The sequence below is a fragment of the Phocoena phocoena genome, chromosome 14 (genome assembly GCF_963924675.1).
Source record: "Phocoena phocoena chromosome 14, mPhoPho1.1, whole genome shotgun sequence".
Lineage (NCBI taxonomy): Eukaryota > Metazoa > Chordata > Mammalia > Artiodactyla > Phocoenidae > Phocoena > Phocoena phocoena.
The window spans coordinates 42,072,817-42,091,521 of NC_089232.1; the positions used below are offsets into that span (position 1 = coordinate 42,072,817).

General features: G+C 40.3%; 1 pseudogene; it reads right to left on the reverse strand.

Annotated features, from left to right (window-relative positions):
* Window positions 1-2,907: 2,907 nt before the first annotated feature.
* LOC136133574 (lethal(2) giant larvae protein homolog 1-like) overlaps window positions 2,908-18,705 on the reverse strand; it is a 123,950-nt pseudogene continuing 108,152 nt past the window's right edge.

An 18,705-nucleotide genomic window follows, 5' to 3' on the forward strand; every position in this document is an offset into this window, starting at 1 on the left:
TCTTCCTCATGGCATGGTGGCCTCTGTGCAGTTGGGCTTTGTATACAGTTTCAAAGTTAACAAAGCAGAAGCTTCATGGTCTTGAATGACCTAGCCACAAAAGTCAATAGCTTTGTAAATGCCATACTCTGTTAGTCAAAAGAGTCACCAAATCAGCTCATTTTAAAGGGAGGGCACATAGACCTCATCTTTTGCTTGGGAGTAGTGTTAAAGTCACAGTTAAGAAGAACATAGGGGAGGGAGGTAATATCGTAACTATCTGTGGAAAATTAAGTCACCACAGTGAATATGATGTTAGTTTTTAAGACATATAATGTAAAGTTCTTACATAACATTCCTTTTTGCCTTTTTTTAAGGAATATATCATGAAATCTGAAAAAAATATTCAGAAATGGATTTGGAATCATAAGTCAGTATAGATTATTTATGAACTCCTCAATTTCTACTCAGGTTTTTATGGTATTTCTCATAAATTATTATCTTTTAATGTGTTGAGTCTCCATTTAGGCTTTGTCTATGAGACTGTGTGCTAAACATCTGCAAATAAAATAACATATCTAATTAAGTCACTACCATGACCAAAAACTAATCTATCAAATCAACTCTTTGGTATCATATAACAACAACAAAGTGAAACAAAGAAAAACAAACATACACATAAGCAATCCCCCAAGGCAAGCCAAGACAAAAACTTACCACATCAATAATTTACTTTTCACTTGTCAACAAGTTGCTTTGATAGGGTATAGAAGACAGAGACTTATGACAAAGAATACATCTTGGATTTGATTTTACCAAAATGTTGCATGAGGGTTACAACTAAATGGGTTTTGTTTTATTTCACATGCAAAAAATCTCTTTCCAAGAGCTTTGTGAGATATGTGAATTATTTCAGGCCCGTATGATACCACTTGGTGCACCAGAGCAGTTTAACCCACCTCTTTCACTTGTATGAACCAATACCAAGAGAGAGTAGAAACACTGAAAGCCTGTAGTATAAACTGCAAAGCCCCTAATGACTGAGAGTATGGTGGTAATTGTCTTCTGACCATGTGACCATGTAAGCTATTCAGTGAAAAATGTGAAATAACAGATGTTCCCGTAATGTCCTCTGATTACTGGAACTTACAGCTCACTAAGGGAAATATCAAGCCCTTTATATATGTATATTATTATTTTTGTAAACGAGAAAGGTAAGAGAGCACACTTTCAAAGTTGACTTTATGATACTTTTTGGATTATAAAAAAATTGACTACTAAAAAACCTACTTTTAATGTTTTCTTTTTAAGAATTAAGTACCACACTTAAAACTTAAAGGTTTTTGTATGTTATGATTTGATTAGCATTTTAGAATAAGGATGCAGTCTGAAAAGAAAATATTTTGCTCTAAGTTTACCTTTATTATTGTACTTATGGGGAAAGAAGCTTATTAAAGGAAATATTCTGAAAATAGCATGTGAATATAGGCACAGCTGATAAATAAAACAAAATTTTATTTAAGCCATTATTAAAATATTTAAACATGCATTGGTGCTTAAGGTATAATGTTGCTAGTAGAGTCTTAAGGTTGTTTGCTGCTGAGAAACTGGGTGCTGATTTTATTTTCAAGAGATTTTTTTTTTTTTTTATAAATATCTCATAGCATCACAAGAAATAATAGCTCAGCATCTATCTCTTCGGCTGCAAATACCTTTTCAGTTCATTCATCTCCTTCATGTGTTCTGAGCTGCTAGATTCAGACCTGGGGAAAAATATTTTTCTCTTTTTCTGCAGTATTTCTTGCTTTGTTTTAGTTACCTCAATAACTCTTTCCCTTTGTTCTACTTTGGAAGGCACAGCCATTAAAGAAGTTCACAACTTATATTTTCTGTCTGAGGCTCAGAAAAGTTTCTCAGCATTTTCTCAAAGGCACATGGGTAACCTTATCACTTATGAAATTCAGGCATAAACTCCTTAATGTTTTGGCTAAAAATAAGTACCTGATTCCTTTCCCATTGCTCAACAACATTCTGGGTAACAATGCTGGGTACAGAGAATCATGTAAAATAGAATTATAATTAAAATATTTGTTCTGGCTCATTCTATTGATACTCTCTTTTTTTCCCCTTTTAAGAGATATTAAATGCTTTCTTTTTCAAAATTAAAAATCAGTAATTTTAATATTAAAACTGCTAATTTAAAAAAAAGACAGGAAAAACCCCAAGGTACAATCTATAGGGAAACCCATTCTGCCCACCTGCCCACCCCCAGCCCAGTTTTAAAATGACTGTCCAGGGCTTCCCTGGTGGCGCAGTGGTTGAGAATCCGCCTGCCGATGCAGGGGAGACGGGTTCGTGCCCCGGCCCGGAAAGATCCCACATGCCGTGGAGCGGCTGGGCCCGTGAGCCATGGGTGCTGAGCCTGCGCGTCCAGAGCCTGTGCTCCGCAACGGGAGAGGCCGCAATAGTGAGAGGCCCGTGTAACGCAAAAAAAAAAAAAAAAAAAAAAGACTGTCCAGCCCAGCACGGACATTAGAAAAATTCTTTCTGCAAAGGGAGTGGAAAAGGACGGTGTGTGGAGTGGGAGGTAGCTTGGGATGCCTTGGCACCTGGGGTCCAGGGTAGCCACCTACCTGTAGGAAGGGTCAATCTGAATCTGCCCCAGAGGCTCTGGGCCAAGTCCAGGCCCACAACCTGGGGTCAGGGTTGGCAGGTCCCACTGGAGCCAGCAGGTTAGCAGGTGTGGGTCCATGTGAAAGACCAAGAAGGGGTTGGGGTCCTGGGTTTCAGCTGCCAGCAGGGCAGGTAGGAGGTGGTCAGGTAGTTCTAGCCTTCCTCAGTTGATCAGGACGGCCCAGGCTCAAGCTCTGTCTTCTGCCAGCGTCCTCCCATTCTTCTCAGATTCCTCTACAGGGCCCAGGAAATCCTTCACGTCCTCCACCGTGACGTCCCCTGTCGTTCCAGCGTAGTGTCGTCACTGGTGGTCGAGTTGGCGGACATGGGTGAGAACACGCTTCCATCGCTGCTCCGTGGAGCCAAGACGATGCCCACGGTCCTGTTAGCCTGTCTCAGCTTTGGCAACTCTGGGAGCCTGCATCTGGCACCGGTGGCATCGCGGGGGCCAGCTAATGTCCAGAGAGCCGGGGCTCTGTGACGTTCTGGACGCTTACTGAGAAGCGTTCAAGCTCCCATGGAGAAATCAGGTAAAAACTGGCTGTGGCACCTGAAGACATAGGAGGTGACGCGGCTGTGTCCCCCTTCCGGCTACAGGAGTAGTACACCTGGGGTCGCAGGCCAGGCACCGAGAAGACGTGGGCATTGCCCAGGCTGGGGAGGCAGACCAGGCACGTCTTGGCATAGTCCTCTCAGGCCACGCTGGCAAGTGTAGCCAGTGCCACCTTGTGCACGGGACAGCCCTCGTGGGCCATCGGCCTGAACTTTGTCTTGGCGCTTTCCTTGGGCAGCGTGAACTCCTTGAACGGCCCCGCCCACCCGGTGAGCACGGCGCCCGCCCTACAAGTCCTGCGCCTGCGCCAGAACCCACGCGGCCTCGTCATAGGTCAGGCTAGGGGCGTTTGCGTGCGTCCTACGCTGGGAGTGCCGACACGAGCCCGCGGGGCGTCAGCCGCTCCTCTGAGACCTTCCGGCGGCTCCCGCAGCTTCCTGACGCCTGCATGGCTGGAGCGTTTCAAACACGGAGTCCGAGTTGGTGTGTGGCTGCATCTCAAGGAATATGCCAGCAAAGTATCATAGAAGTGCACAGCGCCCGGGAGGGAGTCCTCGGCTGACCGGGGCTGATGCAGAGTTGCAGTGGCATCATCCCCAGGTCGTGGGGGCAGGCCTGCTCCGCCAGCAGCGTGTTGGCTTTCTGAAACTTGCTGTTGGTATTAGCATGCTACTTCTTGCCTGAGACTCAGCTCTTCCGCATGCGCCCGAAAGACCACGGCAATTTTGTAAGCAACTTCACCTGGGATAGCGTCCTCTCCATGGCCTGGGAGTCGTTGGGGTGAAGAGTTCACTTGGCCGGACCAGGGCTCTTGCACGGGTAGTCAAAGAGGCCAAAGCCATGACTTATGCCAAAAGCCACAGGCTGCACTCGGCGTGCTGCGAGACGGCAGGGATGGCATCGGGTGACAGCACTGAACCAGCACATGGGCTAGAAGCCGGAGGCCAGGGCAGCGGCCCAGGCGCAGGATCAGCTGCCCACGGTCCTTCCACGTGAAGCCCTCGCGGTCCTGGAGGGGGTCTGCCTGCTTCTAAGGCACGTTGATTAGCTCCAGCACCAGCACCTGGCCTGCAGTGCCGGCCATCAGCAGCTGGGCTGTGTACTTGCAGAACGCCAACTTCTTTCTGCACGCTGAGCAGAGGATCGTCGCTGCAGTGTTAGAAGCAGCCAATCTTAAGGAAGGGCGGCCAGTCGTCTACTGTGGCTTAGGCCAGGTTGTTGGCATGCGTGCTGTCCGTCTGGAAGAGGCCAGCAGTGCTCAACTTGCCGGATGGTTGGGGCGCCACAGCGGAGGCATCCCAGAACCACACGATGCTGTCCTCATGGCCAGTCAGCAGCAGCCCTTGCTGCGATGGCTACGGACTAGGTTCTGATTCCAGTGATGGGCCAGCTCGTGGTGCAGGAGGCTGGCTGGGAGCTCTGCAGCTCGCTAGCGCTCACGATGCGGGCCCACAGCTTGTCTGGGACATTGGCGACATGGGCTGAACAGGTAAGAGTGGACAGAAACTGTCTTAATATTGAACATATACAGGAGAATAATTTTTCTAGTCCTTAACCATACCATTTCACATCCAAACATGCTAGGCCACTCAATGAGGAGTTGGGCGTATTCTTTTTTTTTTTTTTTTTTTTTCGGTATACGGGCCTCCACTGCTGTGGCCTCTCCCGTTGCGGAGCACAGGCTCTGGACGCGCAGGCTCAGCGGCCATGGCTCACGGGCCCAGCCGCTCCGTGGCATGTGGGATCCTCCCGGACCGGCGCACGAACCCGCGTCCCCTGCATCGGCAGGCGGACTGTCAACCACTGCGCCACCAGGGCGTATTCTTTATTTGAAACAGGCTAGGTATGAAGAAAGATGGAGGAATCAGAGTATTAAAGATGGATTCTACTCGAACTGTCTGTACTGCAACATCTCTTAGTTCATACCAACAATATTGTTATATCTACCACTTGCAATTTCTAAGTCATTTTCTCATTAAATTAGCGGTTGAGCAGGTGTAGCTAAAAGTGTCTTCAGTCACTTCTGCCTTAATTTGAGAGACTTTTGCAAACCATTGAAATTTAATTTTGGAATCTCATTCAGTAAGCTGGAAAAACAACAATGGCAAACTGGTGTTTTGGTGTTGCTTTTACATTTGGTGATACAGTTAGGGCTTTTATTACCAAAGGAAAGTGATAACTGTGAAAAAAATCATGACAGTTCTAACAATTAGTAGATTAAAGGTTTTATATACATTATCGAACTCCCCTCAGTAATTCTGGAAATAAGAGAGGTGTAAATGCTGCTATTTGTGTTTTCTACAGAGTCAGTAGTATTAAATTATTAAAAATATATAATATATATTTTACATGCAAATATATATACAGTGTGTGTGTATACACACACACACACACACACACAGAATGAGAATAGCTTATAGCTTAGTTTTCCCAGTTTTTCAACTTTCTCTTCCTCATCAATGGTTGCCTTCAAGGATGTCTTTTATATAAAGCATCCTAGAATGTTCTGTTTCCCACCTCATTTATCATTTAGTTGCCATGTTTTATTCTTTGTTTCAACTGGCTAATGTTAAGAGATCGATGGTCCAGTACATAAACAAACTGACCAGAAGGGCTAGAGAAGACACCATGAGGCTCAGAACAAAACCCTTCTTACTGACATTTCCCTTATGAACACGGCCTGCTTAAAAGCTGTTATTGAATCAAGAATATATCACTAGGGCTTCCCTGGTGGCTCAGTGGTTGAGAGTCTGCCTGCCAATGCAGGGGACACAGGTTCGTGCCCCGGTCTGGGAAGATCCCACATGCCGCGGAGTGGCTGGGCTGGTGAGCCATGGCCGCTGAGCCTGCGTGTCCAGTGAGAGGCCTGCGTACTGCAAAAAAAAAAAAAAAAAAAGAAGAATATATCACCAAATGGAGGTTTGAAATTGACCACTCCACCACACACTCACCACAGTTGCAAAACTACTGCCTTGAGTTGACATCTGTCTTCTTCTTGGGTTCCTAGACCTTGTCACTAATCTCACCATTGAGCAAATATAAGTACATCTGCTTTCCAAGAAAGGTTCCTTTGCATTACAAATATTATACTATAATTTCTAAGTTAGTGCAGTAACCCATAAACATTAGCGTTGCTCCCAAACTATGCTGAATGTACAGAGTAAACCATGAGTCACAAAATATTTTCTCCAAAGCCAAGTGCATCCTTCATGTGAACAGTTTTTAAAACTGATGCAGACACGCTCATGAGCGACACTGTTGCTAATATTTAGAACTTTTTCTGACCTTTGAAACCATTCTCCAGCATTAGGTTTCGGGTCCTACAGTGAACTGAACACAAAGCTTAAAGATGAACAAATGTAAATTAAGATAAGTGTATTTTCAGTAAATATACTGGAAGGGTATGCCAAAGGAAATTTTCACATTACTTCATTTTCTGAGCTTGAATTTTTGCTTTCTTATATAGACAAGTGCATACACACACACAAACACAGTCACACATATACCTGTTGGTATACACATGCCTTTTGTTCACTAAAAATGGGCTGACATTCTGGATTTGATGATTTTCAGTGGCATAGCCTAACCAAAACTTTATCAATCGGGAATTTTAAAAGGCTGTCTTTTAGGATCTCCACTCATTCCCATCAGGTTTCTTTCCGAGTAGGTTCCCTTCTGCTGGTCAGAATCAACATTAAGAAGCATATTTGCTATCAGGTAGATGTCAACATCTGTTTTAGTTTTATTTTTTTTAGCAGCAGGACAGCCCAGATTTTCTTTGTAATTTATTTTTGATATCACCATCATTCCATTTTCTCCATGCTTCCCTTTTGAAGTACATTTAAATCTTCCTTAAAATATAGTGAGCACTCCTCTAGAGAACGCCTAACTTTATTTTAGTTCCTTTGATTTGTAATGCATAGCTTTAGCAGTCCGTCTCAACATATTATTTGTTTTCATCTCACTTGGTTCCTTCCTTCCAAGTAATCCATTCGGTAACGTGTCTTATAAATCTCCCATAAACAGAGGTAGTTTTTAAAGAAAACAAGAAAACAACTGTGGGAGTAAATGTGTTGTCCTAATTGACAGGTGTTTTGACCACTAAACCACTTTTAAATTCTCAAATTGATGTATTTGTGTGTGTGTGTGTGTTTTATCAGTCCTCCATGCTGTGTTGCCTGCTAATTTAGTTCAGTCTACTATCTAGGAAATAACTCCTTTCTTTCCAAGATCCAGGTCATTACTGTGAATAATTAAAAAGCAGGGCTCTACCCTATTGGTAAATTCTTTCCACCTTGAAATAATTCCGTTGCCTGGCACAGCTGTGGTCATCATGCCTGACCCTTCACCCAGTTTTCAGGCTCCTTTGCCAGCTCCCTGCCTATGGTGGGTCTGCACTTTAGGTACTCACTTTCCTTGCTGATTTCCTGACAATATAAGTATAATATTAAATGCACATGCAGTTCTTTACCGTGTTCCTCTTTTGTGCCAATTATGTATCTTGATTTTGTCTTTTGTGTCTATTTTTTCCTAACTTACACAGACCTTCTTCTCCAGCAGAATCGAATATGTGCAGCATCAGTTAGTGTCCTGCCCCAAATGTTCTCTCTCGCGTCTCTCAAGGTGCAAGCTTAGTGCTAGACTTTCCTTTTTTCATGCTGCTTAGAAATTCTATGACATTCATTGTCTGTGCTATTTTTGGTAGATGCCCAATAAATCTTTCTGAATTGAAATATGTATTTCTTTCATTAAAATATAAGCTCCTTGGGGACAGGGACTGTGCCTTAGTGCCACTTGCAATGTACATTTGGTATTAGATATTTTAATTTTTTTTAAGAAATTTATTTTTTGCTGTGTTGGGTCGTCGTTGCTGTGCGCGGGCTTTCTCTAGTTGCGGTGAGCGGGGGCCCCTTTTCGTTGCAGTGCATGGGCTTCTCATTGCTGTGGCTTCTCTTGTTGAGGGGCACGGGCTCTAGGCACGTGGGCCCAGTAGTTGTGGCGCACGAGCTTAGCTGCTCTGTGGCATGTGTGACCTTCCCGGACCAGGGATTGAACCTGTGTCCCCTGCGCTGGCAGGTAGATTTCCTAACCAGTGCGCCACCAGGGGAGTCTGGTATTGGATATTTTAAAAACCTATTTTTTTGATTGACAGATTGGTTTGATAAGCTATTTTCCTTGAGTTTCTCTTTTTTAGAAAGGTCAGACTTTTGTCTACTCTTACAAGTCGTCTATTTCACATGGTAGTTCTGTAAAGGGATTTAGCTCTTTCCTTACTATGTCACTATCCTTCTTCTGGCTCTTCTAGATTTTGCTGTGTGTATCTTATGGGGAAAGAAAGCATTTGTCCAGTCTGCTTCTTTATAGGAATAACTGGAAGGGCAATAATTCGGCATTTGTTAGTTTTTAAAAAATGGAAGGAAGGGGAGGCTTTTAATTGTATGGGAAATTTAATTAGATTTAGACTAATTAAATTCATTTTTTATATTAACATGTGCACAAATATTATTGCATCTCGTTAGATTTCATTCTTCTAGCCTTACTGAACAATATTCAGTAGTAGTTTCAGATTACAATAAGTTCATTATGAAGATAAGGTGGAATTAGTGTAGGAAGCTCAGCTGGTTGAAGGGGTCTGTACTTTAATTACTGCAGAGGGTGTGCATATTAATTACAACACAAGTGATATTTACTGTACCTCAGGAACATATGACAGGGTAAAGATACTGACAGCACCAGCTAATAAACTCAGTATGATAATGAGGAGAAAAGACCATAAAAATAGAAGGAAATAAAATTATTCATAAAGTATATTGATCCCAAAGTAAAGACATTAAGCTCTGATGAAGGGCAACAAAAGGGAAGCTCCTCACTTTATCAAACAAATAACCAAAGTAGAGAAATGTTAGCAGGGAGACAGATTGTCATTATCCTGGTCACATGATCACACTCCAGAGAGTACACAGGAGCCATAAAATGGGAGATTTTTAATAAATCAGCAGAAAGCCATACTGTCACCTGCAGGAACCGAGGTCGCAGTGGCTAAGGACAGCTCCTGGGAGCGGAGAAGTCGGATATGTTGCAGGGCAAACAGGGAAGGAACCGCACGCACACAAAATCTGGTTCAAGAGCCACTGTGCCCTCTGGAAAAGAGAGGGGGCACCTACAAATACTCTGAAAATAGTTCTCAGTAGCAACCCGGAGGCCATCACTCACTTTTCCCTGTGGTTTGAAATCACCAGCTGTGATTTTGAGATGGTGAAGGGAAACCAGTGGGGCTTGGTTGGATAATTGTTCCCAGGAAATGCTCATTTCTGCCATGATCCTGTCTAAATCTATACAGCTCAAAGGAAAGTTCAAATTTTGGCCTAGAGTGGTTAAATCTGAAGTTTTATTTGTTTTGTTTTTACATGGGCCTTCCAAAAGAATGGTCATTTTTAAAACAATTATTTAGTCAACTACTAGCATTTATAAACAAGTTTATTTTAGAAAAAAAATTGGCCAACATGCTGATTCTTCATTTACATTAAATAATTAATATAGTCATGCTTTTGCTAAGTATGTATTTGTTATTTTGGAGTTTATTAGCCAGAATCTGCCAGATACTGCTCATAGTTGACATATCATGGAAAGAAAGGATATTAATTACCTATTTATTGTAACACATGAAATGATGATGTGGACCAAACTCTTTGAATAGCTTTAAGTTAATTTTATGAGGAAAACATTTTTTTGTGGGCGTATGTATGATTTTACTGTATATTGGAAATATGTGATATATATTTGTATATGTGAACTTGAGTGTGTATATAATAGAATATGCAGTTCTGGTTCAAACACCTCCAAAGAATAAATTATTATTCACTAGAACCTAGAGAAAATGGAGAGAAGGGCATACCTAGGGCAGTACATAACCTGGGCCTGCATCTTGGTAACAAAATTAGAGTCGTCTGGAGACAGAAGACAAAAGAAGAGAGTCCTCATTTTGGTTGAAATCCATAAAATCATGAACTGAAAGGATTAGACATCAAATTACAGAATTAAATTATGGAAAAAATCTCACTTTGCAACTTAGGCAAGACAAATACAAGGAATAACTGATTCCCTCACATCTGAAGTATTTTAAGTTATGCATCCTGGAGCAGAAGTGACGATAGCCCTGGACACTATCATGAAGTAGGGGTGCCATCCCTTGTTTCCAATTTCTCCCTCTGCCCTTTTCAGGGCCTTACTTTTATCCATCCCTAATATATTCCTGTGGTTTCACGCTAGCTTTTCTCTCCTTTGGTGGTGGGTTGAAAAGTTGTTTCACTCACATTAAGATGAAATATATCCAGCGATATTTTTATTTTAATAGCACAGTGCTTCATGTAAGCTCGCATGTTATAACTTGACTGTTAATGAAGTAGTTATATACAAGTAGAAGAATCCACCTGAAATTGCTCAGATGTATCAAATATGCATATGACCCACATGAAAGGTCAAACATAGAACACGGGGAAAAGAGGTGGTAATTCAAGTTTTATAATTGATATTGTTGTGCAATGGGTTACTTTCTTTTTTTAAAACTTTTTATTGGAGTATAGTTGATTTACAATGTTGCGTTAGTTTCAGGCAAAGTGAATGTTATACATATATCCACTGTTTTTTTTTAAAGATTTATTTTCCATATAGGCCATTACAGAGTATTGAGTAGAGTTCCTTGTGGAAATGGGTTACTTTAATCAATATATGTGTGATATTACAATGTTAAGGCACAAGGCTATGGGACTGTTTGGTACCTGGAACGTGGTGGGTTGGTGTTTGATACATATTTATTGAATGAATAAATAACAAATGATTGAATGAATTGACCTCAGGTGGTGTTTGATCAGTCTTTGAAGATTATTGGCAGTGTTTCTGCTATGCCTAGTGAACTGGGTACTGGCTGTTACACTGGCCTTGGGCTTTTGTGCTAGCAGGTCCTAATTACAGTATCTCTGTCATCACCTGAGATGTGAATGCTGGCTGGAGGATTACCACTGTTGGGTGGCTAGGCCCTTGCCCTGTGTTTGGATGTAAAGGATGTAGGTCATAATGGGAGATGGATGCACTTGTGTTGAAATCTGGAACATGAAGCTGTCTGCATCTCACCCCTTGGGAGATTCAAACAGTTATGATAAATATAAATAGCTTTAGCAGACTTTCAGTTATCAAGATGTTGATGTATGTTTTCTTGTTCAAAATATCCTGACACTTGGAATCAAAAGAATGGTTTAGGTGCATACCAATTATATGTACAAGCTTCTTGGGAACAGATGGGAAATTCCAAGCCTATGACCCCCTATCAACTAGGATTTAGTCTGGGCTTAGTTGAGTATAATTCTGATTTTCTGTTAGTGCTTTTTGGGTGCCTGATATAACATTACTTCTCTTTGACAAGGTTGACAAATTTTTTCCTGAAAAAATCATACTAAGAGGAAACTCAGAAGGTTCCTGCTGCCCTTGTGCCATCTCATTGCCCTTAGCTTCTTCCCTTCCCTCATATACATTGCTTCAGTGATCTGTAGTTCATTGTTCACCATTATTTTTCATCCTTTTCCCATCTATTGATAATTTGGTTCTGATACTGTTTCTGCAATTGATACTTTCTCTTTTACGTGTTCTTACCTTACTGGTTAATTTTTTAACTTGCCATTCGGGAACCGCTCTTTTCTTTTTCAGCAGAGAAAGAGTTGAGTTTATTGAGAAACTAGTTTAGGGACATCAATCGATCAATGTCCATTTAAGAAAGGTCAGTCTTTAGCTTCCTTCATTTATTTCTTCTTTGAATTATGAGGAGATAAAGAATAATTGATGCAGGTATTAAATAGACATGGAGTCTGATGTTCAACATGTTGGAGAAAGCAGAGGATTTGGGAATTAAAATAGCAGTGAGACAAAATGGGTTGTATTACCTAAAGATTGGGATAACAGCCTATATCATCAACTTAAGGAAATTGTTAGTTTTACATTTGAAATAAGTATATGAGCAATCTAACCACACTACATTGGTTAAAGTTAAATATTTAAGTTTAAACACAATAAGTGACCTTTAAAAATATGAAATTACATTTGACCCAATATGCTTTGTAATCTCTACAGTTACAGGGAGCCACAAAACCCTTGTGTTTCAACTACACAGAACATCTTGTTGATTTTCACTGCAGTGGAGTGAAAATTAGAGAAATTTCCCAAAGTATTTGAACCTTAGTGCAGAGTTTAAATCCTTTACGCACCTCAAGCTCCAAGTAATTTCATAGATTAAAGTTTCAGAAGGTTAAGTTTCTGGTATAAAAAGTTTGTGTTTGTGTACATTGATAATTAGAAAAAAGCATTTCATGAAAATCTGAGGAGGTATGATTGAATAGATAATTAAAAATCGTAACATTCTAATCAATAAAAGAGATGGATATGATTGCTCTTGCCATTCTATTTCTTGGACCTTGTAAATCTTCATAAATCCTTTTCCTTTTTTTTTTTTAAGATCATGTTGTATATTCATTACCACAAAGTGGGAGTCATAGTCAAGGTTTCCTGTAAGTCTTAGGTTGTAGAGCTCCAACGAATGTGCTAAAGTAATAATTCATTGAGAAACCTCAAAAGTGCCTCGTAGAATATGGTATTAATAGAAATGGAGGAACAGAAAAGGCAACCTGTGATGGAAAATTCACAAATCTCTTAGAAATTGGATCAACAATGGATCCAACATCACTAGGATCAACAAATGGATCAACATCACTAGGAATTCTTGAGAAGGGGGAAGGTGCTGTGCTTGTATTCGATTTAACAATAACAAACACCAAAGCAAAACTGATTTCATTTGGGAAGGATCATTTTTTCAGTTACCTTTTCTGAAATAATCCCCACCCTCTGTTCCCTCATTCCTGTTACAATTAGTCATTACCTACTGTTGCTTGTGATTTGTTGGCAGTCTCTAACTGCAATCTGTCGCTCTGTGACAGATCGATTCTTTTAGCCCAGACTCATTCCTGAATTCAGCCAAAATTAAAAAGAATTATATATGTGTGTGTGTGTACATACACACACATTATATTCCTCTGGCTAATGTGGGAGATCATTCTTTAAAAAGGTGCTTTTAAGGGAGACCATTAACGAACCCTGCATGTATACAGCAGGAGTGAACACTATTAAGTGACGCCCTATGCAGAATGGGTTCAGAATGCAGATGTGTAGACTGTGGACTTTGAAGTATATTCTTTTAAGTCGTCACTTTTAAAGGAGATAATTTCAGAGCAATCTTTTTGTTAGAGAAGAGGTGTTGCTTCTGAGCCTACTGAAGAGAATTTGTAGAAATCTTGTTTATACCCACACACATAGATGTATACACACACCACTGCATTTAAATAATTCCAGTAAGATTCATATTCCTCGGGTTTTTTCAGAAAAAGAAATTAAAGTTTTGTTGCAATCAATTTAACAGTCAGAGCTTTGGTGTAGCAAAATATATGCTTCGTAGCCCTTCAAAATTTATGCAGTTTGTACATATAGATATATGCTGTATATATTTTGAAGTGATTCGTATGTTGAATTTTTTTCCTCACTTAAAACCATGCCGCATAATTGATTGGGAGAGTTACTGTCGTCACAGTCTATTTTTGCAGCAAAGCAGAGGCTATTTGAGATGCTTGTGGGTTTTTTTTTTTTTCTTAAATGCTTTTACTTTTGCAAGGAAAGGAAAAACTAGTCATTATATAGCAAGATACTATTCATTGTTGGTTTGTTCTGAACAATGCGGAATTAAGTAACGTTATCGCGTGACAAGATCAATATGTAAAAAAACACATTTTCTCCATTAGCCTTTGGTGTTACTGTGGTCTGACTCAGTGCAACTGTATTGGGTGAAACACACACACAATCATACACGCTCATACACTCACTGACATTTTAAAAATGTGTAGTCTGTTGAGTTTGCTACCTTACAGATCCAAGGAACAGCTTGCTTCTCAACATTTATATATGTTACCTCAGTCACAAGGCCAGGGCCACAAGAGTTGCCAAATTAAGGAAATTGGTGGGCTAGTGAGGAAAATACTGCTGAGCCAAAAGGCAGATGTTTCACCGTATGTTACACATTGGTGGAATACCCTCAATCGGTCAGCATCATTTTCTCGAAGTATAAACTAGCCACTCTCCTGGTTCCTCTTTCCATTTCAGGTTTTTAAAGGGGCCCCTTGTTTGGCTGCTGGAAAACTACCAGCTTTCCTCACTCTAAAAATAAGACAAGGTAGTCATTCATGAACACTTGAGAAATTTACTTGAGAAATTTCTTACCGCTTGAGAAATTTACTCTGACCACTTGAGACATACTTAAAAAATCTCTTTCAAGCTCAATTTGGAAGGTGGCTGCAGGTATTATGGTCATCATGCAACTTTACAAATAAATCCATGACAGCTGATACAGAATTTAAACAGTATATCAATATATGCATGCCATAGGGGCTAGTAAATAGCATAGGCAGGATTAGGTTGCAAAATGCTTGCATTTTTAGTCTAATTACTCTTCTTATCAAATCCTTTTATGAATAAAAATCCTTAAACATAGAAGTGTGGAAATTGAGAACTGAAAATGTTACTCCAAGTAACCAAGGGATATAGAAAGGGGCAGCTCTATTATACTTTGTTTTGCATTATTACTGCCTTTAAAATCATTTAGTGTAATCTTTTTCCAAAATTATAAGGATTTTTCTTTACAATTAAAAATGTTTTTTACAATTTTATAACTTTACAGACTTAAGACTAGAAAAATCATTTAAGTGAACGCACTGATTCATTGAAACATTACATAAGATTAAAGTCTACTTTTAACATGATATTGTACATAGGCTCTAAAGACTTTATCAGATTATTTGGATTTTACTAGATCTGAATAAATAGCAGAAAACACACAGTAACTAATTCAAACATATTTCTTTGTTCTGGTAAATTACTACATATGCTTCTAGCTCCCTAGTATCGGTGGTTCTATAAAAGGAGAATTTCTTTTTTTTTTTGCCATCCCAGTGTGTTTTATCCACCATTTAAAAACACATTTGAAATATATTGCAATCGTGTGAGAAGTGACATAAATACATTTGGTGATTAATATTTATTTGATCAACTGTGAGTGCAACAATATGACTTCTAATTTGAAACCACACAAGCTTCCTTTTCAGCAATCCTGCCTTTCAGAGCCTTTCATTTGCTATAGCACAGGCTGATCTTGGAAAGAGAATCTGTTAGACGTACTTTACCCTACCCTTTTTCCAACTTAACTGTTGAAACAGGACAGTGGGCATTTAGCCCTATTTCCAGGTGTGCCATATTGAAACTTGTAAAATGTGTGAGGGGATGGGGAAACTCTTAAGACTCTAGGCCTCTGGGTGATTCCGGAGAGCTTGGCCTGTTGACATTTGTTTCAGGGTGTGTGTATTTGAAGGTCTGTATTACGTTGTCTGCAATATATAAACATGCTCCCATACATATTCTGTAAAAATGGCAGAGTAGATGTCAGGAAGGCGTCTCCCAATGTTAAATAATGATTCTGTTCCTTCTCATATTGTTATTCCTATTGTTTTATTTCTATCCCCTGTGCTCGTGGTGTCTTTTGTGGTGCTTCAGCTGTGATGAGATGGCGGGTGAACAGCTTCATCCAGAATTGACGCCAGCTGGTTTGGAAGACTGGCAAACCCTCAACTTTCCCTCTATCCACCACGTTAGAGATTGACTTTATTATCTGCTGTAGCTCCACGCCATGCCCAGTCTCCCGTGGCCCAGAATGCAGGCACGTAACACAGCCCCATTCACCATCGCACTTATTTTGATTTAGTCATAACTTCAGGAATTGCCTTTTAACAACAACCTCAAAAAAAGTGAGGGTCATCTACTTCTAATGCTGGAAACCCTGTGATAATCTGTTCCATGCATTCAAATGAAAATATGACTTCTTGGCAGAGAATAGCATTATAATGTAAAATCCCATATGCTGTTATACAGTATGTTGCAATCTGTTTTACGGCTGCCTCTATTCTAACGAGTGAATACTGCCAATAAAGCAATTGAAGATAACACTAATTGCTTATTTCTGTGATCCATAATTTTTATGGCTGCCTTATAGCTCTTTAGTCAAATAGATGCTTTTTGGCCTTTAAGATCTAGAACTCATGTACTGTAGCAGTTGAAACTGGAAATGTACATGCTGGCCTGAGAGGCTTTTCTGTACTTGATGGATAGGATTCAGCAGAAAAATAATGGAAAGGTGCGAAAAAAAATATAGAAGTCTTAAATGGGCTCTGACAGGTCAACACAAGATTTTATCAGTACTTAGGTAACTTTAAATAAATGTATACATATATGGCTGTGTATGAAACAAAATTAGGCTGTTAGGTCTTCTTTGCCTTCATGCATTTTGGGGCCTGTTGAACGCAAAAGTAACCATGGAAGGCGTTGGTGGTGTGTGAGCACAGCTAGTTGGAGACTGTGTTTGATCTTGGCCTTTTCCACATACTGACTTTGTGATCTTGAGCCAGTGATTCAGCTTTTCTGAGTTTAGGTTCCTCTTAGGAATGCTGTGATGACTAACTGGATGGGACACGCTTTGATGACTGTAGAATACTGTACCCATGTTAGTGATTGTCTCTGCTTGATCCCTGTTTGGGGCCATCATGACATGCTTTCTCATGAATAATCTTACAGAAACTCCAGATTATACAGCATTTGTCCAAGAATTTTTCCAGTCTTTTGCCCCTCAAAGACTGTGGGCCAGCAACACTGGCCTCCCCTAGGAGCTTGGTAGAGATGCAGGATCTCTGTCTCCACCCCAGACCTGCTGACCAGACTCTTGCCTTTTATCAAGATCCTTAGGTGATTAGTATACACGCTTGTCTAACGTACCTCATAGATGAGGGAGTTGAGATGCAGCAAGGTGAAGTGATTCACAAGAGGTCTGTAGTGTGTTCAGGGTTAAGCTGCGACCAGAGTCCAGGTGTTCAGACCCTAAATCCAATCCACACTTGTCTCCACCTTAAAATAGAGAAGGCTTAATTTTATCGTGTGACAGATTTCAGATTAACTACATAGGCTCAAAAGTGGGCAACATGTTTGTAGCTTAAAATAGTATAAGTCAGAAAAGCCATCTGTTTCTGCTTTATTTGGTCAGATAGCGAAAATAAAAATCAAAGCAATCAATAGGTTGTATTACTGAGCTTAAATTATCTATAAAATGTGTCTAGAGTACCCATAGATTTCTATTCATGAAGTTCAGGAGACATGTTCTCAAATTCTCAGATGGAAGAATTTAAGATATATGCCCTTAAAGTCAGACAAAGTGCATGTGCAAAGATCACAGGGACCTACTATTCCAGTTTTCTATTTGTATCCAGCTTTCTAGCTATTATGATCTCTTTGGTAGGAAAAAGAGGTGATGCTTATGTATAAATATTTATTTATCCTATTCCAACAGAAATATACAATGTGCTGTGCCCAAATAGAAGTGCAAAAGGATTTTACAAACAATAGCTTAACAATGCTCACAATTCCCTGATGAGATATATACTCTAGTTCTACCAATATATATATGTTATCAGACACACTGGCAATGTTGCATTTATTAAAAGCTGAGCATTGTGAACTACATATAAATTATTATCTCATATAATAGTCACCAAAACTCTATGGGGTGCTGTTATCCTCATTTTATAAGTGAAATGATGACCTCAGGTTGAGAGATGTCAAGAAAAGAATGTGCCCAAGGACACATAGCTGCAAGATATAACAGAGGGAGAACCCTCAGGAATGAGGAGTTTAAGTGAACCTTCTAAATTAATATTGTGACTTGGGGGTAAAACTTCTGAGTCCTAACCCCTCATGTTCTACTTTCATTAGAGCTCTTCTCTAGACCTGAACCTCTACTGTAATTTCATGCAGTGAGGTTGGGGTGGTGGTGGCCTTTTCTCCCTTTTGCACCCAGCACACGGATGGGTGGGACAGCTGAGGCCCCGGACTCCTCAGAGGAGCCTGCAGCCGTGGAAGGAAGGAGCCTTAAACTCGTCTCCTCTCCACAGTCAGATCTGCTTCCCCAGAGATGCCGAGTCTAGGTTCTTGATTCAAAGGCTCTTGTTCTCTAGAACTGAGATTGACCACAAATAAGGCTTGTAATATAAATGCCAACATACTTGTGAATGAAAAGTACTTACTTTTAAAATACCTACTTTTCATACTTAATGAAATCAGCTACACAAGCTTTCACAGAGAAATGAGTATTGAAGACAAAACGAGGAGACAGAGCTACCCAAAATGGTTCTAGATACAGCTGTGGGAGCTCTATGACTGAAGGTGCAGAGCTGAAGAGAAATGCTTGAGAGAAAAGCAAGGAGCACGGATGAGAAAGAACCAGAACGAGTAATTGAGAGTGTCTAAGTAAAACGCTCATTAATAAGCAAAAGGTAAAATGAGTCATCTGGAAAAAGAAAGAAATCACATGCACC